Below are 21,880 nucleotides of genomic sequence, written 5' to 3' on the forward strand. Positions count from 1 at the left end.
CAGTCAGTAATAAATGTAGAGCAGTCAGTAATAAATGTGGAGCAGTCAGTAATAAATGTGATGCAGTCAGTAATAAATGTGATACAGTCAGTAATAAATGTGGAGCAGTCAGTAATAAATGTGATGCAGTCAGTAATAAATGTAGAGCAGTCAGTAATAAATGTGATGCAGTCAGTAATAAATGTGGAGCAGTCAGTAATAAATGTGATGTAGTCAGTAATAAATGTGGAGCAGTCAGTAATAAATGTGATGCAGTCAGTAATAAATGTAGAGCAGTCAGTAATAAATGTGGAGCAGTCAGTAATAAATGTGATGCAGTCAGTAATAAATGTAGAGCAGTCAGTAATACATGTGATGCAGTCAGTAATAAATGTGATACAGTCAGTAATAAATGTGATGTAGTCAGTAATAAATATGATACAGTCAGTAATAAATGTGATGCAGTCAGTAATAAATGTGGAGGAGTCAGTAATAAATGTGATGTAGTCAGTAATAAATGTGATACAGTCAGTAATAAATGTGATGTAGTCAGTAATAAATGTGATGCAGTCAGTAATAAATGTGATGCAGTCAGTAATAAATGTGGAGCAGTCAGTAATAAATGTGATGCAGTCAGTAATAAATGTAAAGCAGTCAGTAATAAATGTGATGCAGTCAGTAATAAATGTGATGCAGTCAGTAATAAATGTGATGTAGTCAGTAATAAATGTGATGCAGTCAGTAATAAATGTGGTGCAGTCAGTAATAAATGTGGAGCAGTCAGTAATAAATGTGGAGCAGTCAGTAATAAATGTGGTGCAGTCAGTAATAAATGTGGAGCAGTCAGTAATAAATGTGATACAGTCAGTAATAAATATGAAGCAGTCAGTAATAAATGTGATGTAGTCAGTAATAAATGTGATGCAGTCAGTAATAAATGTGGTGCAGTCAGTAATAAATGTGGAGCAGTCAGTAATAAATGTGATGCAGTCAGTAATAAATGTGATACAGTCCGTAATAAATGTGGAGCAGTCAGTAATAAATGTGGAGCAGTCAGTAATAAATGTGATACAGTCAGTAATAAATGTAGAGCAGTCAGTAATAAATGTGATGCAGTCAGTAATAAATGTGAAGCAGTCAGTAATAAATGTGGAGCAGTCAGTAATAAATGTGGAGCAGTCAGTAATAAATGTGATGCAGTCAGTAATAAATGTGATGTAGTCAGTAATAAATGTGGAGCAGTCAGGAATAAATGTGATGCAGTCAGTAATAAATGTGAAGCAGTCAGTAATAAATGTGGAGCAGTCAGTAATAAATGTGAAGCAGTCAGTAATAAATGTGGAGCAGTCAGTAATAAATGTGGTGCAGTCAGTAATAAATGTGAAGCAGTCAGTAATAAATGTGGAGCAGCCAGTAATAAATGTGGAGCAGTCAGTAATAAATGTGGAGCAGTCAGTAATAAATGTGATGCAGTCAGTAATAAATGTGGAGCAGCCAGTAATAAATGTGGAGCAGTCAGTAATAAATGTGGAGCAGTCAGTAATAAATGTGGAGCAGTCAGTAATAAATGTGATGCAGTCAGTAATAAATGTGATGCAGTCAGCAATAAATGTGGAGCAGTCAGTAATAAATGTGGAGCAGTCAGTAATAAATGTGATGCAGTCAGTAATAAATGTGATACAGTCAGTAATAAATGTGATGCAGTCAGTAATAAATGTGGAGCAGTCAGTAATAAATGTGATGCAGTCAGTAATAAATGTGATACAGTCAGTAATAAATGTGATGTAGTCAGTAATAAATGTGATACAGTCAGTAATAAATGTGATGCAGTCAGTAATAAATGTGGAGCAGTCAGTAATAAATGTGATGTAGTCAGTAATAAATGTGATGCAGTCAGTAATAAATGTGATGCAGTCAGTAATAAATGTGGAGCAGTCAGTAATAAATGTGATGCAGTCAGTAATAAATGTGGAGCAGTCAGTAATAAATGTGATGCAGTCAGTAATAAATGTGATGCAGTCAGTAATAAATGTGATGTAGTCAGTAATAAATGTGGAGCAGTCAGTAATAAATGTGGAGCAGTCAGTAATAAATGTGATGCAGTCAGTAATAAATGTGATACAGTCAGTAATAAATGTGATGTAGTCAGTAATAAATGTGATACAGTCAGTAATAAATGTGATGCAGTCAGTAATAAATGTGGAGGAGTCAGTAATAAATGTGATGTAGTCAGTAATAAATGTGATACAGTCAGTAATAAATGTGATGTAGTCAGTAATAAATGTGATGCAGTCAGTAATAAATGTGATGCAGTCAGTAATAAATGTGGAGCAGTCAGTAATAAATGTGATGCAGTCAGTAATAAATGTAAAGCAGTCAGTAATAAATGTGATGCAGTCAGTAATAAATGTGATGCAGTCAGTAATAAATGTGATGTAGTCAGTAATAAATGTGATGCAGTCAGTAATAAATGTGGTGCAGTCAGTAATAAATGTGGTGCAGTCAGTAATAAATGTGGAGCAGTCAGTAATAAATGTGGAGCAGTCAGTAATAAATGTGGTGCAGTCAGTAATAAATGTGGAGCAGTCAGTAATAAATGTGATACAGTCAGTAATAAATATGAAGCAGTCAGTAATAAATGTGATGTAGTCAGTAATAAATGTGATGCAGTCAGTAATAAATGTGGTGCAGTCAGTAATAAATGTGGAGCAGTCAGTAATAAATGTGATGCAGTCAGTAATAAATGTGATACAGTCCGTAATAAATGTGGAGCAGTCAGTAATAAATGTGGAGCAGTCAGTAATAAATGTGATACAGTCAGTAATAAATGTAGAGCAGTCAGTAATAAATGTGATGCAGTCAGTAATAAATGTGAAGCAGTCAGTAATAAATGTGGAGCAGTCAGTAATAAATGTGGAGCAGTCAGTAATAAATGTGATGCAGTCAGTAATAAATGTGATGTAGTCAGTAATAAATGTGGAGCAGTCAGGAATAAATGTGATGCAGTCAGTAATAAATGTGAAGCAGTCAGTAATAAATGTGGAGCAGTCAGTAATAAATGTGAAGCAGTCAGTAATAAATGTGGAGCAGTCAGTAATAAATGTGGTGCAGTCAGTAATAAATGTGAAGCAGTCAGTAATAAATGTGGAGCAGCCAGTAATAAATGTGGAGCAGTCAGTAATAAATGTGGAGCAGTCAGTAATAAATGTGATGCAGTCAGTAATAAATGTGGAGCAGCCAGTAATAAATGTGGAGCAGTCAGTAATAAATGTGGAGCAGTCAGTAATAAATGTGGAGCAGTCAGTAATAAATGTGATGCAGTCAGTAATAAATGTGATGCAGTCAGCAATAAATGTGGAGCAGTCAGTAATAAATGTGGAGCAGTCAGTAATAAATGTGATGCAGTCAGTAATAAATGTGATACAGTCAGTAATAAATGTGATGCAGTCAGTAATAAATGTGGAGCAGTCAGTAATAAATGTGATGCAGTCAGTAATAAATGTGATACAGTCAGTAATAAATGTGATGTAGTCAGTAATAAATGTGATACAGTCAGTAATAAATGTGATGCAGTCAGTAATAAATGTGGAGCAGTCAGTAATAAATGTGATGTAGTCAGTAATAAATGTGATACAGTCAGTAATAAATGTGATGTAGTCAGTAATAAATGTGATGCAGTCAGTAATAAATGTGATGCAGTCAGTAATAAATGTGGAGCAGTCAGTAATAAATGTGATGCAGTCAGTAATAAATGTGGAGCAGTCAGTAATAAATGTGATGCAGTCAGTAATAAATGTGATGCAGTCAGTAATAAATGTGATGTAGTCAGTAATAAATGTGATGCAGTCAGTAATAAATGTGATGTAGTCAGTAATAAATGTGATGCAGTCAGTAATAAATGTGATGTAGTCAGTAATAAATGTGATGCAGTCAGTAATAAATGTGGTGCAGTCAGTAATAAATGTGGAGCAGTCAGTAATAAATGTGATGCAGTCAGTAATAAATGTGGTGCAGTCAGTAATAAATGTGGTGCAGTCAGTAATAAATGTGGAGCAGTCAGTAATAAATGTGATGCAGTCAGCAATAAATGTGGAGCAGTCAGTAATAAATGTGATGCAGTCAGTAATAAATGTGGAGCAGCCAGTAATAAATGTTGAGCAGTCAGTAATAAATGTGATACAGTCAGTAATAAATGTGGAGCAGTCAGTAATAAATGTGATGCAGTCAGTAATAAATGTGATACAGTCAGTAATAAATGTGGTGCAGTCAGTAATAAATGTGATGCAGTCAGTAATAAATGTTGAGCAGTCAGTAATAAATGTGATGCAGTCAGTAATAAATGTGATACAGTCAGTAATAAATGTGATGTAGTCAGTAATAAATGTGGAGCAGTCAGTAATAAATGTGATGTAGTCAGTAATAAATGTGGAGCAGTCAGTAATAAATGTGATGTAGTCAGTAATAAATATGAAGCAGTCAGTAATAAATGTGATACAGTCAGTAATAAATGTGATGCAGTCAGTAATAAATGTGATACAGTCAGTAATAAATGTGATGCAGTCAGTAATAAATGTGGAGCAGTCAGTAATAAATGTGATGCAGTCAGTAATACATGTGATACAGTCAGTAATAAATGTGATGTAGTCAGTAATAAATGTGATACAGTCAGTAATAAATGTGATGCAGTCAGTAATAAATGTGGAGCAGTCAGTAATAAATGTGATGCAGTCAGTAATAAATGTGATACAGTCAGTAATAAATGTGATGTAGTCAGTAATAAATGTGATACAGTCAGTAATAAATGTGATGCAGTCAGTAATAAATGTTGAGCAGTCAGTAATAAATGTGATGCAGTCAGTAATAAATGTGATACAGTCAGTAATAAATGTGATGTAGTCAGTAATAAATGTGGAGCAGTCAGTAATAAATGTGATGTAGTCAGTAATAAATGTGGAGCAGTCAGTAATAAATGTGATGTAGTCAGTAATAAATATGAAGCAGTCAGTAATAAATGTGATACAGTCAGTAATAAATGTGATGCAGTCAGTAATAAATGTGATACAGTCAGTAATAAATGTGATGCAGTCAGTAATAAATGTGGAGCAGTCAGTAATAAATGTGGAGCAGTCAGTAATAAATGTGATGTAGTCAGTAATAAATGTGATGCAGTCAGTAATAAATGTGATACAGTCAGTAATAAATGTGATGCAGTCAGTAATAAATGTGGAGCAGTCAGTAATTAATGTGATGCAGTCAGTAATAAATGTGATACAGTCAGTAATAAATGTGATGTAGTCAGTAATAAATGTGATACAGTCAGTAATAAATGTGATGCAGTCAGTAATAAATGTGGAGCAGTCAGTAATAAATGTGATGTAGTCAGTAATAAATGTGATACAGTCAGTAATAAATGTGATGTAGTCAGTAATAAATGTGATGCAGTCAGTAATAAATGTGATGCAGTCAGTAATAAATGTGGAGCAGTCAGTAATAAATGTGATGCAGTCAGTTATAAATGTGGAGCAGTCAGTAATAAATGTGATGCAGTCAGTAATAAATGTGATGCAGTCAGTAATAAATGTGATGTAGTCAGTAATAAATGTGATGCAGTCAGTAATAAATGTGGTGCAGTCAGTAATAAATGTGGAGCAGTCAGTAATAAATGTGATGCAGTCAGTAATAAATGTGGTGCAGTCAGTAATAAATGTGGTGCAGTCAGTAATAAATGTGGAGCAGTCAGTAATAAATGTGGAGCAGTCAGTAATAAATGTGGTGCAGTCAGTAATAAATGTGGAGCAGTCAGTAATAAATGTGATACAGTCAGTAATAAATATGAAGCAGTCAGTAATAAATGTGATGCAGTCAGTAATAAATGTGATACAGTCCGTAATAAATGTGGAGCAGTCAGTAATAAATGTGGAGCAGTCAGTAATAAATGTGATACAGTCAGTAATAAATGTGGAGCAGTCAGTAATAAATGTGATGCAGTCAGTAATAAATGTGAAGCAGTCAGTAATAAATGTGGAGCAGTCAGTAATAAATGTGGAGCAGTCAGTAATAAATGTGATGCAGTCAGTAATAAATGTGATGTAGTCAGTAATAAATGTGGAGCAGTCAGTAATAAATGTGATGCAGTCAGTAATAAATGTGAAGCAGTCAGTAATAAATGTGGAGCAGTCAGTAATAAATGTGAAGCAGTCAGTAATAAATGTGGAGCAGTCAGTAATAAATGTGGTGCAGTCAGTAATAAATGTGAAGCAGTCAGTAATAAATGTGGAGCAGCCAGTAATAAATGTGGAGCAGTCAGTAATAAATGTGGAGCAGTCAGTAATAAATGTGATGCAGTCAGTAATAAATGTGGAGCAGCCAGTAATAAATGTGGAGCAGTCAGTAATAAATGTGGAGCAGTCAGTAATAAATGTGATGCAGTCAGTAATAAATGTGGAACAGTCAGTAATAAATGTGATGCAGTCAGTAATAAATGTGATGCAGTCAGTAATAAATGTGATGTAGTCAGTAATAAATGTGATGCAGTCAGTAATAAATGTGGTGCAGTCAGTAATAAATGTGGAGCAGTCAGTAATAAATGTGATGCAGTCAGTAATAAATGTGGTGCAGTCAGTAATAAATGTGGAGCAGTCAGTAATAAATGTGGAGCAGTCAGTAATAAATGTGGTGCAGTCAGTAATAAATGTGGAGCAGTCAGTAATAAATGTGATACAGTCAGTAATAAATATGAAGCAGTCAGTAATAAATGTGATGCAGTCAGTAATAAATGTGATACAGTCCGTAATAAATGTGGAGCAGTCAGTAATAAATGTGGAGCAGTCAGTAATAAATGTGATGCAGTCAGTAATAAATGTGGAGCTGTCAGTAATAAATGTGATGCAGTCAGTAATAAATGTGAAGCAGTCAGTAATAAATGTGGAGCAGTCAGTAATAAATGTGGAGCAGTCAGTAATAAATGTGATGCAGTCAGTAATAAATGTGGAGCAGTCAGTAATAAATGTGATGCAGTCAGTAATAAATGTGAAGCAGTCAGTAATAAATGTGGAGCAGTCAGTAATAAATGTGGAGCAGTCAGTAATAAATGTGGAGCAGTCAGTAATAAATGTGGAGCAGTCAGTAATAAATGTGATGCAGTCAGTAATAAATGTGGAGCAGCCAGTAATAAATGTGGAGCAGTCAGTAATAAATGTGGTACAGTCAGTAATAAATGTGGAGCAGTCAGTAATAAATGTGATGCAGTCAGTAATAAATGTGATACAGTCAGTAATAAATGTGATGCAGTCAGTAATAAATGTGATACAGTCAGTAATAAATGTGATACAGTCAGTAATAAATGTGAAGCAGTCAGTAATAAATGTGATGCAGTCAGTAATAAATGTCGAGCAGTCAGTAAAAAATGTGGAGCAGTCAGTAATAAATGTGGTGCAGTCAGTAATAAATGTGGAGCAGTCAGTAATAAATGTGATACAGTCAGTAATAAATATGAAGCAGTCAGTAATAAATGTGATACAGTCAGTAATAAATGTGGAGCAGTCAGTAATAAATGTGATGTAGTCAGTAATAAATGTGATACAGTCAGTAATAAATGTGGTGCAGTCAGTAATAAATGTGATGCAGTCAGTAATAAATGTTGAGCAGTCAGTAATAAATGTGATGTAGTCAGTAATAAATGTGATGCAGTCAGTAATAAATGTGATGTAGTCAGTAATAAATGTGGAGCAGTCAGTAATAAATGTGATGTAGTCAGTAATAAATGTGGAGCAGTCAGTAATAAATGTGATGCAGTCAGTAATAAATGTGAAGCAGTCAGTAATAAATGTGGAGCAGTCAGTAATAAATGTGATACAGTCAGTAATAAATGTGGAGCAGTCAGTAATAAATGTGATACAGTTAGTAATAAATGTGGTGCAGTCAGTAATAAATGTGATGCAGTCAGTAATAAATGTAGAGCAGTCAGTAATAAATGTGGAGCAGTCAGTAATAAATGTGATGCTTTCAGTAATAAATGTGATGCAGTCAGTAATAAATGTGATACAGTCAGTAATAAATGTGATGTAGTCAGTAATAAATGTGGAGCAGTCAGTAATAAATGTGATACAGTCAGTAATAAATGTGATGCAGTCAGTAATAAATGTGATACAGTCAGTAATAAATGTGATGTAGTCAGTAATAAATGTGATACAGTCAGTATTAAATGTGATGCAGTCAGTAATAAATGTGGAGCAGTCAGTAGTAAATGTGGTGCAGTCAGTAATAAATGTGGAGCAGTCAGTAATAAATGTGATACAGTCAGTAATAAATATGGAGCAGTCAGTAATAAATGTGATGCAGTCAGTAATAAATGTGATGCAGTCAGTAATAAATATGGAGCAGTCAGTAATAAATATGGAGCAGTCAGTAATAAATGTGATGCAGTCAGTAATAAATGTGGAGCAGTCAGTAATAAATGTGATACAGTCAGTAATAAATGTGATGTAGTCAATAATAAATGTGATACAGTCAGTAATAAATGTGATGCAGTCAGTAATAAATGTGGTGCAGTCAGTAATAAATGTGGAGCAGTCAGTAATAAATGTGATGTAGTCAGTAATAAATGTGGAGCAGTCAGTAATAAATGTCATACAGTCAGTAATAAATGTGATGCAGTCAGTAATAAATGTGGTGCAGTCAGTAATAAATGTGGAGCAGTCAGTAATAAATGTGATGCAGTCAGTAATAAATGTGATACAGACAGTAATAAATGAAAAGCAGTCAGTAATAAATGTGATACAGTCAGTAATAAATGTGGAGCAGTCAGTAATAAATGTGAAGCAGTCAGTAATAAATGTGATGCAGTCAGTAATAAATGTGATACAGTCAGTAATAAATGTGGAGCAGTCAGTAATAAAAGTTGAGCAGTCAGTAATAAATGTGGTGCAGTCAGTAATAAATGTGGTGCAGTCAGTAACAAATGTGGAGCAGTCAGTAATAAATGTGATGTAGTCAGTAATAAATGTGGAGCAGTCAGTAATAAATGTGATGTAGTCAGTAATAAATGTGATGTAGTCAGTAATAAATGTGATGCAGTCAGTAATAAATGCGATGCAGTCAGTAATAAATGTGATACAGTCAGTAATAAATGTGATGTAGTCAGTAATAAATGTGATGCAGTCAGTAATAAATGTGGTGCAGTCAGTAATAAATGTGATGCAGTCAGTAATAAATGTGATACAGACAGTATTAAATGTTGAGCAGTCAGTAATAAATGTGGAGCAGTCAGTAATAAATGTGGAGCAGTCAGTAATAAATGTGATACAGTCAGTAATAAATGTGATGTAGTCAGTAATAAATGTGATGCAGTCAGTAATAAATGTGGTGCAGTCAGTAATAAATGTGGAGCAGTCAGTAATAAATGTGATGCAGTCAGTAATAAATGTGGTGCAGTCAGTAATAAATGTGGAGCAGTCAGTAATAAATGTGATACAGTCAGTAATAAATGTGGAGCAGTCAGTAATAAATGTGGAGCTGTCAGTAATAAATGTGGTGCAGTCAGTAATAAATGTGATACAGTCAGTAATAAATGTGGAGCAGTCAGTAATAAATGTGGAGCAGTCAGTAATAAATGTGGTGCAGTCAGTAATAAATGTGGAGCAGTCAGTAATAAATGTGGTGCAGTCAGTAATAAATGTGGAGCAGTCAGTAATAAATGTGATGTAGTCAGTAATAAATGTGAAGCAGTCAGTAATAAATGTGGAGCAGTCAGTAATAAATGTGGAGCAGTCAGTAATAAATGTGATGCAGTCAGTAATAAATGTGATACAGTCAGTAATAAATGTTGAGCAGTCAGTAATAAATGTGGAGCAGTCAGTAATAAATGTGAAGCAGTCAGTAATAAATGTGGAGCAGTCAGTAATAAATGTGGAGCAGTCAGTAATAAATGTGATGCAGTCAGTAATAAATGAAAAGCAGTCAGTAATAAATGTGATACAGTCAGTAATAAATGTTGAGCAGTCAGTAATAAATGTGGAGCAGTCAGTAATAAATGTGATGCAGTCAGTAATAAATGTGATGCAGTTAGTAATAAATGTGATGTAGTCAGTAATAAATGTGGAGTAGTCAGTAATAAATGTGATGTAGTCAGTAATAAATGTGATGCAGTCAGTAATAAATGTGGAGCAGTCAGTAATAAATGTGGAGCAGTCAGTAATAAATGTGGAGCAGTCAGTAATAAATGTGATGTAGTCAGTAATAAATGTGGAGCAGTCAGTAATAAATGTGGAGCAGTCAGTAATAAATGTGGAGCAGTCAGTAATAAATGTGATACAGTCAGTAATAAATGTGGTGCAGTCAGTAATAAATGTGATGCAGTCAGTAATAAATGTTGAGCAGTCAGTAATAAATGTGATGCAGTCAGTAATAAATGTGATGCAGTCAGTAATAAATGTGATGTAGTCAGTAATAAATGTGGAGCAGTCAGTAATAAATGTGATGTAGTCAGTAATAAATGTGGAGCAGTCAGTAATAAATGTGATGCAGTCAGTAATAAATGTAGAGCAGTCAGTAATAAATGTGGAGCAGTCAGTAATAAATGTGATGCTTTCAGTAATAAATGTGATGCAGTCAGTAATAAATGTGATACAGTCAGTAATAAATGTGATGTAGTCAGTAATAAATGTGGAGCAGTCAGTAATAAATGTGATACAGTCAGTAATAAATGTGATGCAGTCAGTAATAAATGTGATACAGTCAGCAATAAATGTGATACAGTCAGTATTAAATGTGATGCAGTCAGTAATAAATGTGGAGCAGTCAGTAATAAATGTGGAGCAGTCAGTAATAAATGTGGAGCAGTCAGTAGTAAATGTGGTGCAGTCAGTAATAAATGTGGAGCAGTCAGTAATAAATGTGATACAGTCAGTAATAAATATGGAGCATTCAGTAATAAATGTGATGCAGTCAGTAATAAATGTGATGCAGTCAGTAATAAATGTGATGTAGTCAGTAATAAATGTGGAGCAGTCAGTAATAAATGTGATGCAGTCAGTAATAAATGTGATACAGTCAGTAATAAATGTGGAGCAGTCAGTAATAAATGTGATGCAGTCAGTAATAAATGTGTTACAGTCAGTAATAAATGTGGTGCAGTCAGTAATAAATGTGATGCAGTCAGTAATAAATGTTGAGCAGTCAGTAATAAATGTGATGCAGTCAGTAATAAATGTGATGTAGTCAGTAATAAATGTGGAGCAGTCAGTAATAAATGTGATGTAGTCAGTAATAAATGTGGAGCAGTCAGTAATAAATGTGATGCAGTCAGTAATAAATGTAGAGCAGTCAGTAATAAATGTGGAGCAGTCAGTAATAAATGTGATGCTTTCAGTAATAAATGTGATGCAGTCAGTAATAAATGTGATACAGTCAGTAATAAATGTGATGTAGTCAGTAATAAATGTGGAGCAGTCAGTAATAAATGTGATACAGTCAGTAATAAATGTGATGCAGTCAGTAATAAATGTGATACAGTCAGTAATAAATGTGATGTAGTCAGTAATAAATGTGATACAGTCAGTATTAAATGTGATGCAGTCAGTAATAAATGTGGAGCAGTCAGTAGTAAATGTGGTGCAGTCAGTAATAAATGTGGAGCAGTCAGTAATAAATGTGATACAGTCAGTAATAAATATGGAGCAGTCAGTAATAAATGTGATGCAGTCAGTAATAAATGTGATGCAGTCAGTAATAAATATGGAGCAGTCAGTAATAAATATGGAGCAGTCAGTAATAAATGTGATGCAGTCAGTAATAAATGTGATACAGTCAGTAATAAATGTGGTGCAGTCAGTAATAAATGTGATGCAGTCAGTAATAAATGTGGAGCAGTCAGTAATAAATGTGATGTAGTCAGTAATAAATGTGATGCAGTCAGTAATAAATGTGGAGCAGTCAGTAATAAATGTGAAGCAGTCAGTAATAAATGTGGAGCAGTCAGTAATAAATGTGATGTAGTCAGTAATAAATGTGGAGCAGTCAGTAATAAATGTGAAGCAGTCAGTAATAAATGTGGAGCAGTCAGTAATAAATGTGGTGCAGTCAGTAATAAATGTGGAGCAGTCAGTAATAAATGTGGAGCAGTCAGTAATAAATGTGATGTAGTCAGTAATAAATGTGGAGTCGTCAGTAATAAATGTGGAGCAGTAAGTAATAAATGTGATGCAGTCAGTAATAAATGTGGAGCAGTCAGTAATAAATGTGGAGCAGTCAGTAATAAATGTGATGTAGTCAGTAATAAATGTGATACAGTCAGTAATAAATGTGGAGCAGTTAGTAATAAATGTGATGTAGTCAGTAATAAATGTGATGTAGTCAATAATAAATGTGATACAGTCAGTAATAAATGTGGTGCAGTCAGTAATAAATGTGATGCAGTCAGTAATAAATGTGATACAGACAGTATTAAATGTTGAGCAGTCAGTAATAAATGTGGAGCAGTCAGTAATAAATGTGGAGCAGTCAGTAATAAATGTGATACAGTCAGTAATAAATGTGATGTAGTCAGTAATAAATGTGATGCAGTCAGTAATAAATGTGGTGCAGTCAGTAATAAATGTGGAGCAGTCAGTAATAAATGTGATACAGTCAGTAATAAATATGGAGCATTCAGTAATAAATGTGATGCAGTCAGTAATAAATGTGATGCAGTCAGTAATAAATGTGATGTAGTCAGTAATAAATGTGGAGCAGTCAGTAATAAATGTGATGCAGTCAGTAATAAATGTGATACAGTCAGTAATAAATGTGGAGCAGTCAGTAATAAATGTGATGCAGTCAGTAATAAATGTGTTACAGTCAGTAATAAATGTGGTGCAGTCAGTAATAAATGTGATGCAGTCAGTAATAAATGTTGAGCAGTCAGTAATAAATGTGATGCAGTCAGTAATAAATGTGATGTAGTCAGTAATAAATGTGGAGCAGTCAGTAATAAATGTGATGTAGTCAGTAATAAATGTGGAGCAGTCAGTAATAAATGTGATGCAGTCAGTAATAAATGTAGAGCAGTCAGTAATAAATGTGGAGCAGTCAGTAATAAATGTGATGCTTTCAGTAATAAATGTGATGCAGTCAGTAATAAATGTGATACAGTCAGTAATAAATGTGATGTAGTCAGTAATAAATGTGGAGCAGTCAGTAATAAATGTGATACAGTCAGTAATAAATGTGATGCAGTCAGTAATAAATGTAATACAGTCAGTAATAAATGTGATGTAGTCAGTAATAAATGTGATACAGTCAGTATTAAATGTGATGCAGTCAGTAATAAATGTGGAGCAGTCAGTAGTAAATGTGGTGCAGTCAGTAATAAATGTGGAGCAGTCAGTAATAAATGTGATACAGTCAGTAATAAATATGGAGCAGTCAGTAATAAATGTGATGCAGTCAGTAATAAATGTGATGCAGTCAGTAATAAATATGGAGCAGTCAGTAATAAATATGGAGCAGTCAGTAATAAATGTGATGCAGTCAGTAATAAATGTGATACAGTCAGTAATAAATGTGGTGCAGTCAGTAATAAATGTGATGCAGTCAGTAATAAATGTGGAGCAGTCAGTAATAAATGTGATGTAGTCAGTAATAAATGTGATGCAGTCAGTAATAAATGTGGAGCAGTCAGTAATAAATGTGAAGCAGTCAGTAATAAATGTGGAGCAGTCAGTAATAAATGTGATGTAGTCAGTAATAAATGTGGAGCAGTCAGTAATAAATGTGAAGCAGTCAGTAATAAATGTGGAGCAGTCAGTAATAAATGTGATGTAGTCAGTAATAAATGTGGAGCAGTCAGTAATAAATGTGAAGCAGTCAGTAATAAATGTGGAGCAGTCAGTAATAAATGTGATGTAGTCAGTAATAAATGTGAAGCAGTCAGTAATAAATGTGAAGCAGTCAGTAATAAATGTGATGCAGTCAGTAATAAATGTGGAGCAGTCAGTAATAAATGTGGAGCAGTCAGTAATAAATGTGATGTAGTCAGTAATAAATGTGATACAGTCAGTAATAAATGTGGAGCAGTTAGTAATAAATGTGATGTAGTCAGTAATAAATGTGATGTAGTCAATAATAAATGTGATACAGTCAGTAATAAATGTGGTGCAGTCAGTAATAAATGTGATGCAGTCAGTAATAAATGTGATACAGACAGTATTAAATGTTGAGCAGTCAGTAATAAATGTGGAGCAGTCAGTAATAAATGTGGAGCAGTCAGTAATAAATGTGATACAGTCAGTAATAAATGTGATGTAGTCAGTAATAAATGTGATGCAGTCAGTAATAAATGTGGTGCAGTCAGTAATAAATGTGGAGCAGTCAGTAATAAATGTGATGCAGTCAGTAATAAATGTGGAACAGTCAGTAATAAATGTGGAGCAGTCAGTAATAAATGTGATACAGTCAGTAATAAATGTGGAGCAGTCAGTAATAAATGTGGAGCAGTCAGTAATAAATGTGGTGCAGTCAGTAATAAATGTGATACAGTCAGTAATAAATGTGGAGCAGTCAGTAATAAATGTGGAGCAGTCAGTAATAAATGTGGTGCAGTCAGTAATAAATGTGGAGCAGTCAGTAATAAATGTGGTGCAGTCAGTAATAAATGTGGAGCAGTCAGTAATAAATGTGATGTAGTCAGTAATAAATGTGAAGCAGTCAGTAATAAATGTGGAGCAGTCAGTAATAAATGTGGAGCAGTCAGTAATAAATGTGATGCAGTCAGTAATAAATGTGATACAGTCAGTAATAAATGTTGAGCAGTCAGTAATAAATGTGGAGCAGTCAGTAATAAATGTGAAGCAGTCAGTAATAAATGTGAAGCAGTCAGTAATAAATGTGGAGCAGTCAGTAATAAATGTGGAGCAGTCAGTAATAAATGTGATGCAGTCAGTAATAAATGAAAAGCAGTCAGTAATAAATGTGATACAGTCAGTAATAAATGTGATACAGTCAGTAATAAATGTTGAGCAGTCAGTAATAAATGTGGAGCAGTCAGTAATAAATGTGATGCAGTCAGTAATAAATGTGATGCAGTTAGTAATAAATGTGATGTAGTCAGTAATAAATGTGGAGTAGTCAGTAATAAATGTGATGCAGTCAGTAATAAATGTGGAGCAGTCAGTAATAAATGTGGAGCAGTCAGTAATAAATGTGGAGCAGTCAGTAATAAATGTGGAGCAGTCAGTAATAAATGTGATGTAGTCAGTAATAAATGTGGAGCAGTCAGTAATAAATGTGGAGCAGTCAGTAATAAATGTGATGTAGTCAGTAATAAATGTGGTGCAGTCAGTAATAAATGTGATACAGTCAGTAATAAATGTGATGCAGTCAGTAATAAATGTGATGCAGTCAGTAATAAATGTGATGTAGTCAGTAATAAATGTGGAGCAGTCAGTAATAAATGTTATGCAGTCAGTAATAAATGTGATGCAGTCAGTAATAAATGTGGAGCAGTCAGTAATAAATGTGATGCAGTCAGTAATAAATGTGGAGCAGTCAGTAATAAATGTGATACAGTCAGTAATAAATGTGATGTAGTCAGTAATAAATGTGATGCAGTCAGTAATAAATGTGGTGCAGTCAGTAATAAATGTGGAGCAGTCAGTAATAAATGTGATGTAGTCAGTAATAAATGTGGAGCAGTCAGTAATAAATGTGATGTAGTCAGTAATAAATGTGATACAGTCAGTAATAAATGTGATGCAGTCAGTAATAAATGTGATACAGTCAGTAATAAATGTGATGTAGTCAGTAATAAATGTGGAGCAGTCAGTAATAAATGTGATGCAGTCAGTAATAAATGTGATACAGTCAGTAATAAATGTGATGTAGTCAGTAATAAATGTGATACAGTCAGTATTAAATGTGATGCAGTCAGTTATAAATGTGGAGCAGTCAGTAATAAATGTGGAGCAGTCAGTAATAAATGTGGTGCAGTCAGTAATAAATGTGGAGCAGTCAGTAATAAATGTGGTGCAGTCAGTAATAAATGTGGAGCAGTCAGTAATAAATGTGATACAGTCAGTAATAAATATGAAGCAGTCAGTAATAAATGTGATGCAGTCAGTAATAAATGTGATACAGTCCGTAATAAATGTGGAGCAGTCAGTAATAAATGTGGAGCAGTCAGTAATAAATGTGATACAGTCAGTAATAAATGTGGAGCAGTCAGTAATAAATGTGATGCAGTCAGTAATAAATGTGAAGCAGTCAGTAATAAATGTTGAGCAGTCAGTAATAAATGTGGAGCAGTCAGTAATAAATGTGATGCAGTCAGTAATAAATGTGGAGCAGTCAGTAATAAATGTGATACAGTCAGTAATAAATGTGATACAGTCAGTAATAAATGTGATGTAGTCAGTAATAAATGTGGAGCAGTCAGTAATAAATGTGATGCAGTCAGTAATAAATGTGAAGCAGTCAGTAATAAATGTGGAGCAGTCAGTAATAAATGTGAAGCAGTCAGTAATAAATGTGGAGCAGTCAGTAATAAATGTGGAGCAGTCAGTAATAAATGTGGAGCAGTCAGTAATAAATGTGATGTAGTCAGTAATAAATGTGGAGCAGTCAGTAATAAATGTGATGCAGTCAGTAATAAATGTGAAGCAGTCAGTAATAAATGTGGAGCAGCCAGTAATAAATGTGTACAGTCAGTAATAAATGTGGTGCAGTCAGTAATAAATGTGGAGCAGTCAGTAATAAATGTGGTGCAGTCAGTAATAAATGTGGAGCAGTCAGTAATAAATGTGATACAGTCAGTAATAAATATGAAGCAGTCAGTAATAAATGTGATGCAGTCAGTAATAAATGTAATACAGTCCGTAATAAATGTGGAGCAGTCAGTAATAAATGTGGAGCAGTCAGTAATAAATGTGATACAGTCAGTAATAAATGTGGAGCAGTCAGTAATAAATGTGATGCAGTCAGTAATAAATGTGAAGCAGTCAGTAATAAATGTTGAGCAGTCAGTAATAAATGTGGAGCAGTCAGTAATAAATGTGATGCAGTCAGTAATAAATGTGGAGCAGTCAGTAATAAATGTGATACAGTCAGTAATAAATGTGATACAGTCAGTAATAAATGTGATGTAGTCAGTAATAAATGTGGAGCAGTCAGTAATAAATGTGATGCAGTCAGTAATAAATGTGAAGCAGTCAGTAATAAATGTGGAGCAGTCAGTAATAAATGTGAAGCAGTCAGTAATAAATGTGGAGCAGTCAGTAATAAATGTGGAGCAGTCAGTAATAAATGTGGAGCAGTCAGTAATAAATGTGATGTAGTCAGTAATAAATGTGGAGCAGTCAGTAATAAATGTGATGCAGTCAGTAATAAATGTGAAGCAGTCAGTAATAAATGTGGAGCAGCCAGTAATAAATGTGGAGCAGTCAGTAATAAATGTGGAGCAGTCAGTAATAAATGTGATGCAGTCAGTAATAAATGTGGAGCAGCCAGTAATAAATGTGGAGCAGTCAGTAATAAATGTGGAGCAGTCAGTAATAAATGTGATACAGTCAGTAATAAATGTGATGCAGTCAGCAATAAATGTGGAGCAGTCAGTAATAAATGTGATGCAGTCAGTAATAAATGTGGAGCAGCCAGTAATAAATGTGGAGCAGTCAGTAATAAATGTGATACAGTCAGTAATAAATGTGGAGCAGTCAGTAATAAATGTGATGCAGTCAGTAATAAATGTGTTACAGTCAGTAATAAATGTGGTGCAGTCAGTAATAAATGTGATGCAGTCAGTAATAAATGTTGAGCAGTCAGTAATAAATGTGATGCAGTCAGTAATAAATATGATGCAGTCAGTAATAAATGTGATGTAGTCATTAATAAATGTGGAGCAGTCAGTAATAAATGTGATGTAGTCAGTAATAAATATGAAGCAGTCAGTAATAAATGTGATACAGTCAGTAATAAATGTGATACAGTCAGTAATAAATATGAAGCAGTCAGTAATAAATGTGAAGCAGTCAGTAATAAATGTGATACAGTCAGTAATAAATGTGATGCAGTCAGTAATAAATGTGAAGCAGTCAGTAATAAATGTGGAGCAGTCAGTAATAAATGTAATGCAGTCAGTAATAAATGTGATACAGTCAGTAATAAATGTGGAGCAGTCAGTAATAAATGTGATACAGTCAGTAATAAATGTGGTGCAGTCAGTAATAAATGTGATGCAGTCAGTAATAAATGTAGAGCAGTCAGTAATAAATGTGGAGCAGTCAGTAATAAATGTGATGCAGTCAGTAATAAATGTGATACAGTCAGTAATAAATGTGATGCAGTCAGTAATAAATGTGGAGCAGTCAGTAATAAATGTGATGTAGTCAGTAAAAAATGTGATACAGTCAGTAATAAATGTGATGTAGTCAGTAATAAATGTGATGCAGTCAGTAATAAATGTGGAGCAGTCAGTAATAAATGTGATGCAGTCAGTAATAAATGTGGAGCAGTCAGTAATAAATGTGATGCAGTCAGTAATAAATGTGATGCAGTCAGTAATAAATGTGATGTAGTCAGTAATAAATGTGATGCAGTCAGTAATAAATGTGGTGCAGTCAGTAATAAATGTGGAGCAGTCAGTAATAAATGTGATGCAGTCAGTAATAAATGTGGTGCAGTCAGTAATAAATGTGGTGCAGTCAGTAATAAATGTGGAGCAGTCAGTAATAAATGTGGAGCAGTCAGTAATAAATGTGGTGCAGTCAGTAATAAATGTGGAGCAGTCAGTAATAAATGTGATACAGTCAGTAATAAATATGAAGCAGTCAGTAATAAATGTGATGCAGTCAGTAATAAATGTGATACAGTCCGTAATAAATGTGGAGCAGTCAGTAATAAATGTGGAGCAGTCAGTAATAAATGTGATACAGTCAGTAATAAATGTGGAGCAGTCAGTAATAAATGTGATGCAGTCAGTAATAAATGTGAAGCAGTCAGTAATAAATGTGGAGCAGTCAGTAATAAATGTGGAGCAGTCAGTAATAAATGTGATGCAGTCAGTAATAAATGTGATGTAGTCAGTAATAAATGTGGAGCAGTCAGTAATAAATGTGAAGCAGTCAGTAATAAATGTGGAGCAGTCAGTAATAAATGTGAAGCAGTCAGTAATAAATGTGGAGCAGTCAGTAATAAATGTGGTGCAGTCAGTAATAAATGTGAAGCAGTCAGTAATAAATGTGGAGCAGCCAGTAATAAATGTGGAGCAGTCAGTAATAAATGTGGAGCAGTCAGTAATAAATGTGATGCAGTCAGTAATAAATGTGGAGCAGCCAGTAATAAATGTGGAGCAGTCAGTAATAAATGTGGAGCAGTCAGTAATAAATGTGGAGCAGTCAGTAATAAATGTGATGCAGTCAGTAATAAATGTGATGCAGTCAGCAATAAATGTGGAGCAGTCAGTAATAAATGTGATGCAGTCAGTAATAAATGTGGAGCAGCCAGTAATAAATGTGGAGCAGTCAGTAATAAATGTGATACAGTCAGTAATAAATGTGGAGCAGTCAGTAATAAATGTGATGCAGTCAGTAATAAATGTGATGCAGTCAGTAATAAATGTGATACAGTCAGTAATAAATGTGATGCAGTCAGTAATAAATGTGATACAGTCAGTAATAAATGTGATACAGTCAGTAATAAATGTGAAGCAGTCAGTAATAAATGTGATGCAGTCAGTAATAAATGTCGAGCAGTCAGTAATAAATGTGGAGCAGTCAGTAATAAATGTGGTGCAGTCAGTAATAAATGTGATACAGTCAGTAATAAATGTGATGCAGTCAGTAATAAATGTGATGCAGTCAGTAATAAATGTGATGCAGTCAGTAATAAATGTGATGCAGTCAGTAATAAATGTGGAGCAGTCAGTAATAAATGTGATGTAGTCAGTAATAAATGTGGAGCAGTCAGTAATAAATGTGATGTAGTCAGTAATAAATGTGGAGCAGTCAGTAATAAATGTGATACAGTCAGTAATAAATGTGAAGCAGTCAGTAATAAATGTGATACAGTCAGTAATAAATGTGGTGCAGTCAGTAATAAATGTGATGCAGTCAGTAATAAATGTAGAGCAGTCAGTAATAAATGTGGAGCAGTCAGTAATAAATGTGATGCAGTCAGTAATATATGTGATACAGTCAGTAATAAATGTGATGTAGTCAGTAATAAATGTGGAGCAGTCAGTAATAAATGTGATACAGTCAGTAATAAATGTGATGCAGTCAGTAATAAATGTGATACAGTCAGTAATAAATGTGATGTAGTCAGTAATAAATGTGATACAGTCAGTATTAAATGTGATGCAGTCAGTAATAAATGTGGAGCAGTCAGTAATAAATGTGGAGCAGTTAGTAATAAATGTGGTGCAGTCAGTAATAAATGTGATGCAGTCAGTAATAAATGTGAAGCAGTCAGTAATAAATGTGGAGCAGTCAGTAATAAATGTGAAGCAGTCAGTAATAAATGTGGAGCAGTCAGTAATAAATGTGGAGCAGTCAGTAATAAATGTGGAGCAGTCAGTAATAAATGTGATGTAGTCAGTAATAAATGTGGAGCAGTCAGTAATAAATGTGATGCAGTCAGTAATAAATGTGAAGCAGTCAGTAATAAATGTGGAGCAGCCAGTAATAAATGTGGAGCAGTCAGTAATAAATGTGGTGCAGTCAGTAATAAATGTGGAGCAGTCAGTAATAAATGTGGTGCAGTCAGTAATAAATGTGGAGCAGTCAGTAATAAATGTGATACAGTCAGTAATAAATATGAAGCAGTCAGTAATAAATGTGATGCAGTCAGTAATAAATGTGATACAGTCCGTAATAAATGTGGAGCAGTCAGTAATAAATGTGGAGCAGTCAGTAATAAATGTGATACAGTCAGTAATAAATGTGGAGCAGTCAGTAATAAATGTGATGCAGTCAGTAATAAATGTGAAGCAGTCAGTAATAAATGTTGAGCAGTCAGTAATAAATGTGGAGCAGTCAGTAATAAATGTGATGCAGTCAGTAATAAATGTGGAGCAGTCAGTAATAAATGTGATACAGTCAGTAATAAATGTGATACAGTCAGTAATAAATGTGATGTAGTCAGTAATAAATGTGGAGCAGTCAGTAATAAATGTGATGCAGTCAGTAATAAATGTGAAGCAGTCAGTAATAAATGTGGAGCAGTCAGTAATAAATGTGAAGCAGTCAGTAATAAATGTGGAGCAGTCAGTAATAAATGTGGAGCAGTCAGTAATAAATGTGGAGCAGTCAGTAATAAATGTGATGTAGTCAGTAATAAATGTGGAGCAGTCAGTAATAAATGTGATGCAGTCAGTAATAAATGTGAAGCAGTCAGTAATAAATGTGGAGCAGCCAGTAATAAATGTGGAGCAGTCAGTAATAAATGTGGAGCAGTCAGTAATAAATGTGATGCAGTCAGTAATAAATGTGGAGCAGCCAGTAATAAATGTGGAGCAGTCAGTAATAAATGTGGAGCAGTCAGTAATAAATGTGATACAGTCAGTAATAAATGTGATGCAGTCAGCAATAAATGTGGAGCAGTCAGTAATAAATGTGATGCAGTCAGTAATAAATGTGGAGCAGCCAGTAATAAATGTGGAGCAGTCAGTAATAAATGTGATACAGTCAGTAATAAATGTGGAGCAGTCAGTAATAAATGTGATGCAGTCAGTAATAAATGTGTTACAGTCAGTAATAAATGTGGTGCAGTCAGTAATAAATGTGATGCAGTCAGTAATAAATGTTGAGCAGTCAGTAATAAATGTGATGCAGTCAGTAATAAATATGATGCAGTCAGTAATAAATGTGATGTAGTCAGTAATAAATGTGGAGCAGTCAGTAATAAATGTGATGTAGTCAGTAATAAATATGAA

Source organism: Engystomops pustulosus, chromosome 9, assembly GCF_040894005.1.
Source record: "Engystomops pustulosus chromosome 9, aEngPut4.maternal, whole genome shotgun sequence".
In the NCBI taxonomy this organism is placed as follows: domain Eukaryota; kingdom Metazoa; phylum Chordata; class Amphibia; order Anura; family Leptodactylidae; genus Engystomops; species Engystomops pustulosus.